Here is a 16,114-nt window from a genome sequence, read left to right as displayed (position 1 = left end):
GTACGTAATACATTTTGTGGATTGCTTTTAGGATTGATTTCTCATTATTTAGTTCACAAGCAACATGAGAGAGAGAGAGAGATGGGCATACAGTGAAAAACAAAAAGGGAAAAAGGAGTTACACCAAAGAAAACGGTCAGCATGGAGCCAATTAGTACGAAATTAAAGATCCATTTCACTCAAATTGTTCCTTGGATTGCTGTGAGGGGTTTGATTTGTACTATACAGCAAATTAATTGGAACAGACATTGAAAATCAGGGACAGAGGCGTACAAAAAAAAAACAAAAAACAAAAACATAGCAGCCAGAATTGCACCCACTCATACACTGTACAAATTAATGTCATAAAACCACCCAAATTACACAATTTGGCATCTTCCATCTGTAAAAACAACAAGATCCTCTGTGGTCAAGATACAGATAACAAATGTGCTTGAATGTTCAGTTCAAGTTTTTGAGAATAGAAGTGGAGTAGAGAAGTAGAGTGCACCAAGGCTCAACAGTCCCTTTAAATTCAATCAAGCCTAATCAATTACCAAATAAAGCATATTTAAAGCCACAGCAAATATACTCATCGATACCAGCACCCAAAATAAGGCAGACACCATCTTATCTCACTTTGCTCAAGAAAGTGATCAAAAGTTATTGGGGTCTATTCTGGGCCAAGACCCATCTTCCATCCAAGATTTAGTGAAATGTGTTTAGTAGTTTTTCTGTAATCCTGCTGACAAACCAACCGGCCAATTGACTGACCAACAAACTGACAAGGGTGAAAACATAACCTCTGTGGCGGAGGCACTAAAACTACTGTGTTAGGTTTAGGAAAAAATTGTGGTCTTTGCTTAATTACATCCTCAAAACAGTCACCACTGGGTCACATAGCCCCTGTTCACTGCCGACATTTTGACTTGTCAAAGCAGGAAAAGCAGGGGTGGAATTTATAATAATGATGGCTGCATTCCATTTAGGTGAGCCAGTTCAGGGTTCTGGTATTTTGCATGTTCCCTCATTGACATTACTTAATGGAATGTACTCATCTTTACATTATTGATCACACCATTTGGCAAGTCAAAATGTCTGCGGTGAAAAGGTTGTACTGTAGTCAACCTGGTGAAAGTGTGATGACCAAACCACCCGCTCATCCCCAAACGCCTCCCGAATTTTCTGTCACTTTGAATTGCACTTGCTGTGGCCATTACTGCCCCCAGTTGGTACTGTACCTTTGTTAATGCCTGTGTTTTTCAGGCCTAGGAGAGCCAAACACTCATCACCCTAACACTCTGACGCTGAATGTGGGTCATTATGGCACGTTTCATCATTGGTTCAACACTTACAGCATCTATCTGTGAGTAACCAGACAAAAGATTCAACAGAAGATGAGTCACCTTTTTTCTTTTTCTGCCGAAGCCCTTTGCGTCAGGCTCTGTAGACCGCTGTGTCGACACAGCGAGGGTGCTGTGTTATATGAAAGAGCGCTTTTGTTGGTCTGAACACATCGACCATCAAATCACCGAGGTCTAGATTTGATTGCCTTCGCTGTTAAAAGTGGGGTGAGGTTGAAGCCATAAATCAACTCACTTTTGGACACTGGATTCATTTTTCTCATCCAGTGCCAAAGTTGCACCAAGCTCACATTTAAAGCATTATAACTGTATAGTAAAAGGTGGCTTTAGGATGGATCATTGGGCCATTCACTCTTTCAACTCAAACAGTTTCACCAAGTTGTGTTTTATAGTGTTTACTTAACATGCAGTTTTTAAGATGATGTAAAAACAATTAGAAACCCTCTAAATCCATAAAATTTAACTGCCACTTAACAAGTTCCCTTGTTGACTGACCCCATTGAGCTATACAAGAGACATAATCTTATAAAACTAAAGTACTAGAGTGTCACAGACAGATAACGTCAACAAGATATGAAGACTCTGAAGAGGTTCAATGGACTGACTGCAAAGGAACGTAGGCGAGGACTGAATTGAAGCAAAGGAGAAGCAAAATGGAAAAGTAAGAGCGGCACAAAGCCACTGTAAGAGTGGAGAGAAAGAAAAGAAATGAGAAGAGGATGAGGCAGGATGGAAACAATCGAAAAGTGGAGCGAGGAGTGCTAGACAACAAAGGCCTCAGAGAATGAAAGAGAGGCTCCAGCTGAAGATGACGGAAGGAAAGAGCGGCGCAAATGTAGTGACAGACCTCGAGAGGGGTCGAGAGTGGAAGCAGAGGAGGATGGGCTTTGTGCAGCACGAAAACACTCATCAGGATTTGAATGTTGAACAACCCTTCTGTCACAAGGCCTCTATCCTAACATTAAGGCCTCTGCTAACAGATCAGACAGAAAATGACAAAATGACACTTAATACGAATCTCTGATACAACATTCTTAATTGGGGATTGGGAATCTGTCCCTCCTCTGCCACTGAAATAGCTTCCTAGTGATTTTCAAAGGACATGTCAGCCCCTTTTCTGTAATATTTTCCGCAGACCTGTGAGCTCAGGGAGCTGCATGGCTTTAACACTCAGATACTGACATTCAGACTGACTCTCGAATAGCGTGTGGCTTATTTGGCTGAAAATGAATGAGTGTAAACCATATCAAATTTCCCATGTGGATTCGATGCCAGCATTTTAAGCTGTTGTGGTTACAGCTGAGGTATTTAGCACCAAAAAGCACATTTAATGGTATGTTCTTCACTTCCCATCCATTTTTTTTTCTCTTGCCAAGGCCAGCACTTGTATATCATCAACCCAAAACTTGATTTTCTGGGTAGGAACATCAACATGTGTGCCCACAGGGTGACGGAATAAGAAACCAGTAAGATGCCTGTGAAGGGTTTGTACAGTCTGTCAATAAGGCCATATTGCAGGCCTTGAGTTCTTCATTTCCTCCAGCATTGCGTCCTCTCACATCCTCTTCAAAATCTATTCCAACAAGCCTGAAGTGGTAGTGATGCATTAACACTGAATTTTGCTGCCTCAGAAACCATCAGCCGCACACAAGACAGAGTGTTGGAGACGCAGAGAGGCCGCAGGGATCCAAAGAATTATGAATTCAGCCACCCCGCACCAATAGTAAAATACGGCATATGGCCTTTGGGATGTCAGTGTTCTCGGTGATGTGACCTCCAAAAACATACTTTGTTTAAAGTAGGAAATAGGAGTGAGAATGCACATCTACACCTGACAGCAGCAGCACAGAGCACTTGAACATACAAACACATGAGGCATCAAGCACACAATATTTCAACGTCACAAAAACATTACAATATTTAAAACATGGGGTTGGTGAGCTGAAGAACTTTTCAGGTGGATTGTAGAGATTGCTGTTATTAATGCCCAGTCGCTTCTGTTTCCAGAGTTCACATAACCATTCACAGTGTGTCCCCACACATAGACTTCACTTGGATGGGCCGTTAACAGCTATACATTGGATGGCATCGAAAATGTATTAACGAGAACTCTAAAATGGTTTGAGGAACATTTTTAGTGTACTTTGTGGACACATTATATTACTTACTGTTACTTACTGTTTCCTGTTTCAAAACGAAGCAAAAAATCAAGCATCCCCTAACTCACACATCGGTTCCTTTTTAAGGATTCGAGTCATTATGAGTCACTCACTAAATTGAACTGGGTTATGCGAGTCACTTGAGTCAGTATTGCCTAATCACCATGGAAACTCAGTCCGAGCCCATTGTCACTTAACCACTAATGTAGAAGGAAGTTCTGTGGATATTACTGCTCATTCAGAGCGTAGCTGGCTGTTTGCGCTATCCTGCTCCTGCTCTGACGCGAGTCGCGAGCTCCAAATCTGCTGCTATGTTTCCGGCGCAGGCTCGCCAGCTACGAGCGCTTCCAGCATCATGACTCGCCAGCTAGTGTTATGATGAGTTGGCTGTGTTTCCGGCATCAAGGCTTGCGAGTCATGACAACGAATGTTTCCAGCATCGGTCACGTGATTCGAGTTAATGATACTAGAGATTGGCGACTCACAGGTTATTTTAAAAACTTGGGATGAGTCACAATTCATACACCTCTACACATCAGCAGGGGAGTACAATTGTCTGATGCAGCAGAGTGCATTCTGGTCATTGTAGGTTATTATCAAAATATTTGTGTGATTACTGATTGTCTACTAAGAAACCTACAGGCTTTGCAGAAAAAAACCAAGAGAGAAAGAGAGAGAGATGTTCTCCAGTATGTTTTTCTGAATGAACTGATTATGGTGTGAGATTTCACATTTAACTTACACCTTTATAGACTACAAGCTTGTACGTGTACCTTGTTGGTGCTTATGTCACTGGATATGTTGGTACCAGTCGCTAAGTCTTTAACAACAAGCCTCCCCCACACACAGCTCACCAGCTCACCAGCTGGTGAGGAAAAACAAAGACAAACAAACAACATGTTTTTGGGGGTTTTTGTGCGAGTTTATAAAACTGCTAAAAAGGAAATTCAATAGAGCAGACACACAAAGTGGGGGAGAAACAGAAGGAGGTGAGTTGTGAGGCCAGAGGTGAAAAGAGAACTGAGGAAAAAGTAATACACACTGAAAATACAGAATTGATAATTCAAATGGTGAAAGAAGAAAATAACTCTAATGTATTGATTCAAATATTTTTGAAAGAATAATTATTTCTCCAAACAAGGGCTGGGCGATATGACCAACATTTTTATCCCAATATGTTGTTTGTATGTTGTAAATTGATTGATGTTGATAATTATCATGATATATATTTAACAATGATGACAATAATGTTACTGTATACAGTTATAAGTATTCTGAGTATTCCCCAGAACCTGAGACAAACCATTATGGTTATTTATTGTCAGAATAAAAATGTGAACAACATTCAGTAGAAGCAACCAACCGAATGGCTTTATGTCAGCCACACTGAATAAATGAAATGCTGAATATCTAAACAACAAATGCCTTGTTTCAAATGTCTCCCAAACATTTTAGCGGTGCTGTGTATACTGAACGTGGATTATATAGAATAATACAAATAAAAACAATTCTGATCACAGAGTGCCTTGTTTTGAATGTCTCTCAAAGATTTTACTTGGTATACTGAACTGAACATTGATTAAAGGAAATACAATAGCAACTTAAATGTTGAGGATGATTATGATGCTGTTTAAACTTGGAGAATATTGCACATTCTAGGCAACTTCACAACAAGTTTCTTACAAGAAAGACTACTGTGTCGACAGTCTCAGGCTTTAAAGTTGCCCTATGGCAGGACACAATGTTGCCACCTGTGCTAAAAACATGCTCTGAGGGGGAGCTGGTGGCAGGTGTGTCAAGGTAACGTTTGGCCAGGCAGCTCACTCTGGGAAAGAATGTTACATTGATCTTCCACCATGCCAGGGGATTGGTCTCACTGTCTGCATCAGGAGCTTGCGGGTATCTCTTCAGTTCAGCTTCAATAGCCTCCTCTTCTGTAGGAACTGATGTGGTGCTGGTGTAGGACTTTTTGAAAAAACTACCCAGTGTCATCATCTTCTACAGCGGCAGCAGCTCCTCCCTCAGCTCCTGCTTCTGTGGCTCCTGCCGGTCCTTCCTCATGGCTCTGGTTTTTATGGTGCCAGTCTTCTCACCCTTCATTCACTTGGTCTTGAATCTAAAGTGATGCCATGTCCAAGAGATCATCAGTGATCACGTCATCATATTTCTCATTTAAATATTCAGTGACGGTGTCTTGATGTTTTCGGTAAGCTCGGCATCATCATCGTCAAGCTTTAACAGCCCTTCATTGAGAAGACACAGAACTGGTTTACAGGTAGTATACACTGACATATTCTTCCCCAGAGAAGGCATCTGAGAATTCTAGAAGTGGATTCAATGCCTTGTGGAATGATTCAAGGACTTGAATATCCGGCCACATAGGAATCAAATGCCTGGTCTTTTTGTCAGCGGAGACAAGACTTGTGCGATGGCCTTCTCTTATAACAGCACTCTCTCTCTACCATCTTTTGATGTGAGCCCCATCTTGTAGGTGAGTCCTTGTAGATAATTATCTAAATACTTGTGTCTTTCTTTAACTAGTGGAAAAACACCTTCACTCTATGATTGTCTACTAAAAAACCTACAAGTTTTGCAAAGAAACCGAGAGATAAAGAGAGAGAGATGTTCTCCGGTATGTTTTCTAAATGAACTGATTATGGTGTGAGATGTCATGTTTAACTTATGCCTTTTATAGACTACAAGCTTGTAAGTGTACCTTGTTGGTGCTGATGTCACTGGGTATGTTGGTACCAAGTCTTTAACAACGAGCCTCCCCCACACACAGCTCACCAGCTGTTGGGAAGACAGAATCGCTGGTGAACACAAAAAAAAAAAACAAGATGTTTTGGGGTTTTTTTTTGTGCGAGTTTATAAAACTGCTGAAAAGGAAATTCAATAGAGCAGACACACAAAGTGAGGGAGAAACAGAAGGAGGTGAGCTGTGAGGTGAAAAGAGGTGAAAAGAGAACTGAAGAAAAACTTCTGACGTGAGCCTCATCTTGTAGGTGAGTCCGTGACCGTCTTGTGCTGGGGAAGTTTGAGCTCCTCTTGAGTTTCTGCAAGGTCTCCCTTCTTTCTCCAAAAGTAGGAGAAGGCACTGACCACTCTTTTACATACTCCAACAGCTCTTTCGATCCTCTTGTCCCTCCCACTTCTCTCTGAAGTTACATAGAATGGCAATATAGAAAATATGTTTAAGACAACTCAGCAACAGTCACTGATGACATGAAGAAATAAACAATAAAAATATCACAAAACTACACTAGAATAGTCAGCACTACAATTACAATTATTTTTAAAGTGTTTTGTGACTTATAGATCACCTGCAAGCTCACTGTGCTTTTTTTGCTGCACCAGTTTTAGCAAGTAGGTGACAGTGGCCTTAAAGGAAAATCATTCACATGCCTTGCGCAGATCTGAAGCCGCGAAAATGTGAACAAAATGTATCAAAGGAGTGACTGCTTATGGTTATGGTTATCTAAAACAATATGCCATGTTGTAGCTGGCAAAATCTCTTGTTATTAGAACACCTGAATCCTTGAAAATGTCATCATTCAAACTATGCGACACCATAAATAATTGTAAGTACAAATGCCTGAGTCAATAGCTTACCTATGGCTAGATGAAGCCGTTGGCCAAAACAATACAGTTGTGTCCAGTTGTTGTGAAGCAGCCTTCACTATGTTTGCACCACTGTCTGTTGTGATGCACACCTGGCGGTCCTCCCAGAGTCCCCATGACATGAGTGCTTCCAAAAGCCTCTGGGCAATTATCTCCACGATGTGGTCATCTGGAAAGTGTGCTGTTTGAAAGCATCTCCTTTGAAGATTCTAATTCTCGTCTTCATGTGTATACTGAGACTCACGCAGGGGTGGGCTGGCCATCTGTGTGTTCTGGAGAATCACAGAACGGTCGGCAGCCGCTAACTCCTGTCCGGTAGGTGGCAACAGGTCATTTTCAAATTGGATGTATGCAAGGCAGCAGCCACCCGTGCTCACCAGCAGGGCCGGCCGAGCAATCAGTCACACCCCTAACAAGCATTAATAATGTTCTTTGGATAAATATGAGATAAATATCTACAATTTCATCATACCACCTGTTAAAGGGCTAATCTGGTCAGTATTTATATGCCACATATGTGTCTCTATACCACAGTCATGGTTACCCTCTACAGTTTATAATCACAGATTTTTACATCAGTCTGCATTGTTTTGTAGCAAAATCTTGTTTTCAGATGTTCAAAAACATGCATGGTTTGGAATAAAACAAATCTACCTGTATTTTTTTTGTCTGATTATTTGTTTGCAAAAGTTAAAATGAAGCAATGCCTTCTGGGAATTTCAAGACTGAATCAAGTGGACTGCATCTGTGTGGCTGTTGGAGGTTAGAAGTTGACTCAGATGAAGCGACACAAGGGGGAGCGGAGAAGAAGAGAGAGAAATCTCAGAGAGCACTGTTGGCTAATGAGGAAAAATGCTGCAAACTGACTGATTTGTCTATAAAATGAAGTGCAGCTTCAGCTAGCACTAGTGCTAATACTGCTACCACTAATGTTAGCAACACAGTTGAGCCAGCGCACCAGGGAGAAAGACAGGACCGTGAGGAGGAATAAAACGAGCAAGAGGAGTATGAAGAGGTAGAAGAATGAAGGTAAGACATGCTTTTATTATAGAGCGGCTGGCTCTGATTATTTATTTATTTTTTTATGCATTGGGTTTGTGCATTGATGTGTCCATGTTTTGGTGCAGGTGTTTATAGCGTGGGAGTTTACGTTCAGCATCACTGGGGCATCAAATGTACGTGTTTGTTCCATGTGTCAGAAGTTCTATCTGCTAGTTGTGTCCTCCCTCGCACTCGGTTTTGCTAGTTGGACGACTCATTTCTAGTATAGTCGAGACACACAGGTGGACGCCACCATTTTGAGTTGTTGTGAGTGTGAAGGGCTTGAAACATGCATCTGCCACATGCATTTGTTTCTCTGCTGTATGATTGGCTGTTGGTGTAGTGTTTTCAAGGGAGAGGAAAAAAAATCTTTAGTGAAAAATAAATGTGATGTGATGTATCATCGTTACCGTGGAAGATTTTATCATGAAAATGATCGAGATTGTTTTATCGCCAAGCCCTACTCCAAACGTCCTCAAACATCTCTCAGGTAATATCAACAGAAGAATTAATTAATGATGCATTTATTTTGTTTTGCATCCGGTGCTGTGCATGTCTGCAGCTTGACCCCTCTCCAGCGGCAGGTGCTGCTGTACATCCATACTTCCCACGGCCCTGCTGCCAGCCCACAACTTTTATTTCTTCCACCATCTCCCTGCAATGCAGAAGTGTTGCTTGTGTTGCTAATGGCAACATCCCATTAAACAGTGATGAAGCAGAGACGGGTCAGGGTCACACTGACCACATTTCTCCTCACCATTAAGCTGCTTGGAAGTAAAGACCACGTCATGCAGAGAGCTAGATCAGGAACATAAACAGCATTTCACAAACAAACAGCGTTTGTTAGGTAAGAGAACGCTTAATTATGGGACAGCCTTGCAAGATTCTGCAAATCCCACATGCATCTGCGGACACTGGCCAATGATAGTGGATTGCGGTTACTATTTCTTTCTCTTTGTGAATATGTGGCAGGTCGGTTATTGCACATACTAAGCTTGCTCACATCAAAGAGAATTGCGTGGTGCTGTTAATATCATTTCGTGATGAGGAGCTCTGGTGTTACCGTCTCAGAGGCCTGTGCTTTATTGGTTTTCTTGTTTGTGTCTTTCACTGTGGGGGGAAAAGAGACGAGGGTTAGAGAGAAGGGAGAGAAGGGCATAACTAGATTTTTGGAGATAGATGCTATGCAATTATTTTGAGTTATGCAGACATGTGTTTGCTGCATGACTCACAGCCGGTGTGGGTGGTATTTTTCCATAGCCATACGAATGCAACCCAAAACAGAGCGTTCTGTCACTTTGTGCGATGGGGCCCCATAAGATGCAACCAAACAGCCGACTGCAGAGGGGAAAGAAAACAAATCAAGCAAATAATCACTAGAGGAAGAGATTCAATACAGATGAGTTATTTGCTGTTTTGTTTGTTAGTTGCTGCCCCTTGACTTGCTCGGTGGCACAGCTAGCTCCAAGATGTCGCTTTTTGCGAGGAAACGAAAATTAACCTCAGAAAAACAAAAGCTTCTTCTTCGTCTTTGTCTGGGCTTGCTGTGAGAACATGCACAACGTACTGTCGTTGAAGGGCATGTTCCCTCCTTGCATGATTGATGTAAACATGGTGAGGCATAAAACTGGTAATATAAAATGTGCTTATGTGCACTTGTCATGCCTCTCGGTTGGCTCCGCATGTGCTCTTGGCACGGCGCACAGCTAACGCTCTGTTCATACTTTACAGCGTAACTCAAACGAGGCCTTGTATCCGGCAACCTTAATACAAATGGTGAACTGCTCTTTGATTTATACATGTGTCAGATGTGCGGCTCTTGGCACCGCCTTGCATGAACAAAGGTGGAAATTATGTGAGATGTAATTCATGAGGACAGAGTGGACAGCCATAAAGGGATGCCATTGGTGACTGCTCAATGTGCTTCAGTGGGCCTTAGGGGGGAGTAAGTAAAGGGACATGAGGTAACACGCCTTCTATGATTGCGTGTTATCTCAAAGACATACAGTACATAAGGCTTTTAATAGTCCCTGCACAGAGAATTGGACTCTAACGGTGTCTGGAGGGCTAAAGACAGTGGTGGACTCAGAAAGTTTGAAGGGCAGGGGCAACGAATATGACAAGGGCACCAACATGCAAAAAGTTGTGATACCTTTATAGAGAAGAGAGGGCACTTCACTAGCTTCATCCACCGGAAGGGGATCCCAGAGGGCAATTAATCATGATTTATCTACCAAAGGTGCATCCGTGAGGACACTGAGGCTAAAGAAAGTATCGTTGTAACTGTGCCCACACTGAGCAGCACTCATCTGAGAAACTTTTAGCTTCTGCATCCATTATGTGGATCTATTTTAATCGCCGAATAATCGAGACATAAGGGTATAGATTGGAAAGGAGCAATGTACCGGGAGCATCAGCAACTTTGTCCCGCGAGGAATTTGTTTTGTTATTTTGAGTCGGTTGAGTTCTTTGAGTTCTCGTCGTCAGCATTCTTTCCTTTTATTGTATCCTCCTGGGCGTTATCTCGGTCTTTTACACAAGCACAGCATGTACGTGTGTCGTGTGTCTCAGCTCTACAGCTGTGCCTCTGTGGTTTTTGACTCAGGTGTGGCCAACTGGCAGCATGTTGGCATTGTGGCACCAGTGTGTCCCCTGGTATTCAGTATGGTGTCCCTGGAGGCTGCGCACTGGCCAGGGAGTGTGTGCTTATGAGTGTGTGCATGTTTGTGTGTGTTTATCTTATTCAGATGAGCAAGCCTAGAAACAGTATGTACTTGAATTTGAATATATTCATCGCTATCATCTGCAACATAGCTGAAGCTCTTTTTGTTTTAATGGTTCATATGCCTTTGAATTGTGTTTGAAGTAATGCCTTTTCAAATGTTAATCTTGTGATTGCATGCCCGTGTTTTCTCACTTGTCGAGCTCATCTACAGACAAATATTTGCATCATAATGTTCACAAAGATGGAGAAAGCAACTATCAATATTTACCCAGTCACACTCATTCGCGAAAATATTTAAACAACGATATAAAGGCAGGAGATGGTAACTAAACCGAACAAGGAACAATAAAACCCTGATGTAAGCCAAGAAAGGATTTGACCGAGGGAAGGAGTGGAAATTATGTTGGATTACTCGTCCAACCCCCTCAACAGAAAAAGGGGCTGGTAGTGACGGATGAGCTCATACATCACACACACCACAGTGCTGACAGCTGCCACTGTCGCAGCTCAACTCCGACCCCACAGCTTCATTCATCTGACTGCATGTGTGAACACATTCCAGGCAAGGGTTCACCTCTGCTGACACGGAAACACAACCACGCGCACACACTTGCACATGCACCACGTGCCGACACTAGCGAAGTCTCACATTTATCTGGCTGTGCATATTTATGGTTACGGTTGCCACTCATGCATCCACCTTCACAGACAAACAGAGGTATTCCTCCGGGCAAAATCTCCTTAGTCCCCATTTTCCCAGTCCAGTGGCCCTGAGAGTGGGTTAATAGTGTGAGGGGGGCTCTGAGAGACCCTCTGGCATTGGCTAATGGTGGGTACGTTTAGCGTGAAAATGCCACATTGACCCAACTCAGGTACCCCCATTACTCATTCCACCTCTGCTCAAATGTTCCCAGATTTTCCAAACTGGGTGTGTCTTGTGTTTTTGTCTGTAGGTCTTGGTGTTTGTCAGTAAGTCTTTATGCAACAAACCTGTTCACTTCCACAGTGGTATCATATCATCTGGAGGAAATGATGGGAGTCAGAAACTGATGCAGGCAAAAAAAACAAAACCATTTCTGTTGTATCCATTTAATTTTCAAATGTATCTTGTTTTAAGGAGCACATTCAGTTCCTGTTCTTGACCCAAGTCCAAGTGGTGTAACCTTTATGAGTGTACCCTTAGCTTATTTTAACCACACTGGAAGGATGACTCTCCAAATTGCAATTTGCAATCTTCATAGCTTGGTTGGTTGGTAGGTTGATCGAACACTTTGGTCCAAAATGAAATATCTCAAAAAGAACTGGAGAGAATTGCCATAAAGTGTTCATGGTGCCTAGAGGATGGATGATATTGTTGATCGCTTGACTTTCCCTCTAGAACCATCAGCTGATCCACATTCGGATTTATACATATATATACATTCTAAGTGCTGTATTATAGGCAGCTGGACCTGATGATACAGCACTTAGACGTACCATGACCCGGATGACTGAGAACCTTCATCAACATGTTTCTTTACATCATGGATTGGCTCGCATACAAACAGTCACCATCTCTGGTGATTCCCTGATTTTGCTCTTTAGCACCATAATGAGGTTTCCATGAATTGTCTTGATTTCAGACAATGAGGCCTGTCTCTGTCATGTAACCGTGCAGTGAGAAGGGATGAAGAGACATCATCCAAACACAAACCAAAGCATTACTATACACCACGGGACTTCAAACTGTGTTACGCGATGGAAAGTCATTTCAGTTTTATAATCAGTTTTATTTTTCAATTAAATGCAATAGCAGCTGATTTCAGTGATTAGCACATATTAAACCGAAAGAGCAGGGAACTAATTAGCAAAATCAGCTGAAGTGTTGTGTTGAGGTTGAGTGAAAAGCTGTAGACTCCTGGCTCACCATGAGACCTTCTGCTCTACGTATTATGTCCTGTAGTCAGTTGAAGCACCATGGTGCGCTGGACTTCAGATGCGGCTGCGCTCCCTCTCCACCTGGTCATTTGCAAATCAAACAAATGACTATATTTACTGACTCTGTGAGAGTGATCAGGACTTATTCTCAATAGAATCAAAGCACCGGATCAGTCTCTGAGGCACTCTTTCGCTCTTCTTCCTGTTTACTTTTCAGCTGAGGCTCTGGCTTCACTCCACAGACAATACATGCCTCACAGAGAACTGTTATTATTTTTGTTATTATTATTATTATTATAAGACTCTCATTTACTTTTAATGCTGTAGGCCCTCATAAATCCAGCCTGTTTTCCTACTCAGCAGAGTGGCCTTGCACATGAATAAACCCTTTCAAAGCTGGATTCACCACAGAAATAGTACAATAACAACATCATCGTGAATGCACAGTGGTAAACACAAGTTAACAGGCTTTCCTGTGTAAATAAAAGTTAAATTATCCAAACAAATGATAGTGGATGATATTTAAAAAGGTTAGGAGCAGTTTTTGAGCTGTACATGAAGATAAAGGCAAATAACATCTGCTAAGAATCTAAATGAAGAAAACACAAACATAAATAGAACAAAGTGTGTTTTTATTGCTCCTCCAGCCATCACATAGACTTCTTAATTGTTTTTCCTCCATTATTATGTATTTTCTGTATGTTTCACTGTTCCCAATTCACTACTTGCAGCTCCCTTTATCCAACACTGATCTGCACTTCACAGAGCAGTCTTTTTATTTGTATCTGTTTCTGCATCCCTCTGCCCCAATTTATAAGACAATTCAGTTTTTCTTTAATGTCGAAGAGACCTAATCAAGTAGAGGTACTGGGGTAAATTATAGGAAACCAAATATTCAGATTAATCACATCTTGAGCAAGGTTTTAATATCAGGGTGTACTGATTGACATGTCAGATTACAGGCAAAACAACAACTATTCAAATAATGTGTACTGCTCCTACTGCCATGCTGGAGCAGAGCAGGTGAACCCAAATTAAGGAGATGGCAGGCAGGAAGTGCAATGGATGGGGTTTATTTCTGGATCATTGTACATAAGGAACAGGCAAACATAAAGAGACATCAGAGAAACTCAAGTGCAGGATCAGGGACACTCAAAGGCCGGATTGGGAAACTTAACTGCAGGATCAGGTTTTTGTGTTTTGCATAGATGGACACAGCCAAATACCATAACAGGAGGAGGCTTAAAATACATGTTTTTGTTGCCATGCTCACGGATGATGTATCTGTGATACGGATGATGTATCTGTGATACATCATCTGTGAGCATGGCAACAAAAACAAGTATTTTAAGCCAAACTATAATGCTTCATCAACCCTAACCAAGTGGTCTTTGTGCTGAAACCCAAACAGGGCATAGGCACAACGATGTGATGAAAGAGAAAAAGAAATTTCAACCGAAACAAAAGGAGTTTAAACATGAAGAAACATCCAGCTTGAACTCATCTGTGGCTTTGCAGAAACGTAACATTTAGTCTGATAAATTTGGTTTGTGGCTTTAGATTCTTTAATTCTTGGGTGTAAGTGTACTCCACTAAAATAAGGATTGTTCAATCTATGTTCTGTGCCAATGTACAATCTGATGTGTAATTATTGTAATTGTGATGCAATTATTTCCTTTACAAATTTTCTGTGTGGATAAAATAGTTTGTGTACGTGTGTTTGTGTGATAATGACGATGTCTGGAATGTGAAACGTGCTACAGTCAATGGAGCCGAGTGTGAGCGGCCGTCTTGCCTTGTTAGTGTTGGATTTGAGAGCAACTTGTCAGCTACAGTAAGTGACAGGCGAACACGCAAAAGCTGTTATTGTTGTGGCTGTCAGATAGAACTTCAGGACGGCACACCCATCCCTCTTCCAGACATTTATCCTTTCTTCCAGCTGCTTGACTTAAACCAAAACAAACACTGTGCGTATGATTGCTCTCACTTCTACACAATTTGTATGTAGTATTCATCAGGAGACGTGCCTCTGACTGGTGACTACAGTTGGTCTGTGTTTGCCAACAGTTCATCTGTGCAGCCAATCTCTTCCATGATATTCTTGTTTAATACTTTAGAAAGAGAAATAATGCTTTGCAATCTCCTTTCTGCTGTGCTGTAAAGGTACCTGAGAGATGAGTCATGAGTAACAATGCCCAGACCGGGAGCACAATGGGCTTTATTTCTCCAGCCGTTCACACGCTGCTTCTCTTGAGAGATGTCACTGTTACAATAGGTAAGACTTTTTTCTGTCTCATGGCACAAAATGGCCGCAGCTCTGCAGAGCTTTGATAAGGTTATTGATCAAAGCCAATGACTCAATGACTATGTTCGCACCGAAGGCGGCGTAAATACCTCTAATACGTCACTCTTCACAGGAGTAAGCCGACTAAATCCTGCAAAGTTCACCCACAGTTTGAGCATAAAAGAAGGTGACAACCGAATAAGACAGGCGCATCCAAACACCACCAGGCCACAGTCTCTCTCTCCCACACCATCAGTGTCTCCTTGAGATGTACGGAGCATGTTTTAGGTGTAGAGATGCGCAACGCTTACATTTTCAGCGACCGTCTTTCCACTCTTGCTGTTCCCATCACTTTTGTGGTCTGGGGGTGAGGAGGTGACCCGAATGAGAACTCTACACCGGTAAGTGGTTCACTTAAAAAGAATAAATCTGAGGAGAGTGTGAAGTTGCTGTCAGACTGAAGGGTAACCTAAGAGCTGCACAATAGTTAATATGGCTATCAGGCACATACAATGGCGGCATGAATATAGCCAATGATGACTCACTGTAACTGCGGTGATTGCTGGGTTTTCATCAGCTCACCTTTTGACACATGTTGTTTGGGAATTGTTATTTTTCCCCCCCATCTGCGGGATTCTTTCAAGTGATTACTTTTGTAGCATACACAGACTTAACAAGGCACATTTCAAGGCTTTTTCTTCTGCTTTCAAGTGTGATTTGTTTGCTTTCAAGAAAAAATAAATATCACTTTTGGATAGGTAAGGCTAGCATAATGACTGGAAAAAAAGAAAAACTCTGAGTCTGAACAAGGGAACTAAATATACCGACCAGCACCTCTAAAACCCACTAATTAACAACTTATATCTTGATTGTTTAATCCATACGAGTATAAAGATGATGTGCCAAACTGTTTCTTGGCCAGGAGCAATAACTTCCCTAATCTTTGGAGCCACCGTGAGGTTGCCAGGCAACAGAGACTTCAGGAAATGAAATTTAACATTTTAATTAGTGAGCTTTAGAGACA

The 16,114-nt window shown here is 41.8% G+C and overlaps 2 long non-coding RNA genes across 3 annotated transcripts; one reads left to right on the top strand and one right to left on the bottom strand.

Moving 5' to 3' along the window:
* The first annotated feature begins 5,037 nt into the window (after positions 1–5,037).
* Positions 5,038–15,473, top strand: LOC119016945. Of its 2 annotated transcripts, XR_005074297.1 has the most exons (4): positions 5,038–5,993; positions 8,060–8,152; positions 14,970–15,081; positions 15,224–15,473. It is a non-coding gene; the product is annotated as an uncharacterized LOC119016945 (long non-coding RNA). The 2 variants fall into 2 exon arrangements; XR_005074298.1 differs by lacking the exons at positions 5,038–5,993; positions 8,060–8,152 and adding an exon at positions 14,473–14,640.
* Positions 5,111–7,526, bottom strand: LOC119016946. Its single transcript, XR_005074299.1, has 2 exons — positions 7,115–7,526; positions 5,111–6,660 (listed from the first exon to the last, which is right to left on the bottom strand). It is a non-coding gene; the product is annotated as an uncharacterized LOC119016946 (long non-coding RNA).
* Positions 15,474–16,114: the final 641 nt, after the last annotated feature.

The sequence above is a fragment of the Acanthopagrus latus genome, chromosome 3, assembly GCF_904848185.1.
Source record: "Acanthopagrus latus isolate v.2019 chromosome 3, fAcaLat1.1, whole genome shotgun sequence".
NCBI lineage: Eukaryota > Metazoa > Chordata > Actinopteri > Spariformes > Sparidae > Acanthopagrus > Acanthopagrus latus.
The sequence above is the reverse complement of the archived record's forward strand: the minus strand, read 5'-3'. Positions and strand labels throughout refer to the sequence as shown.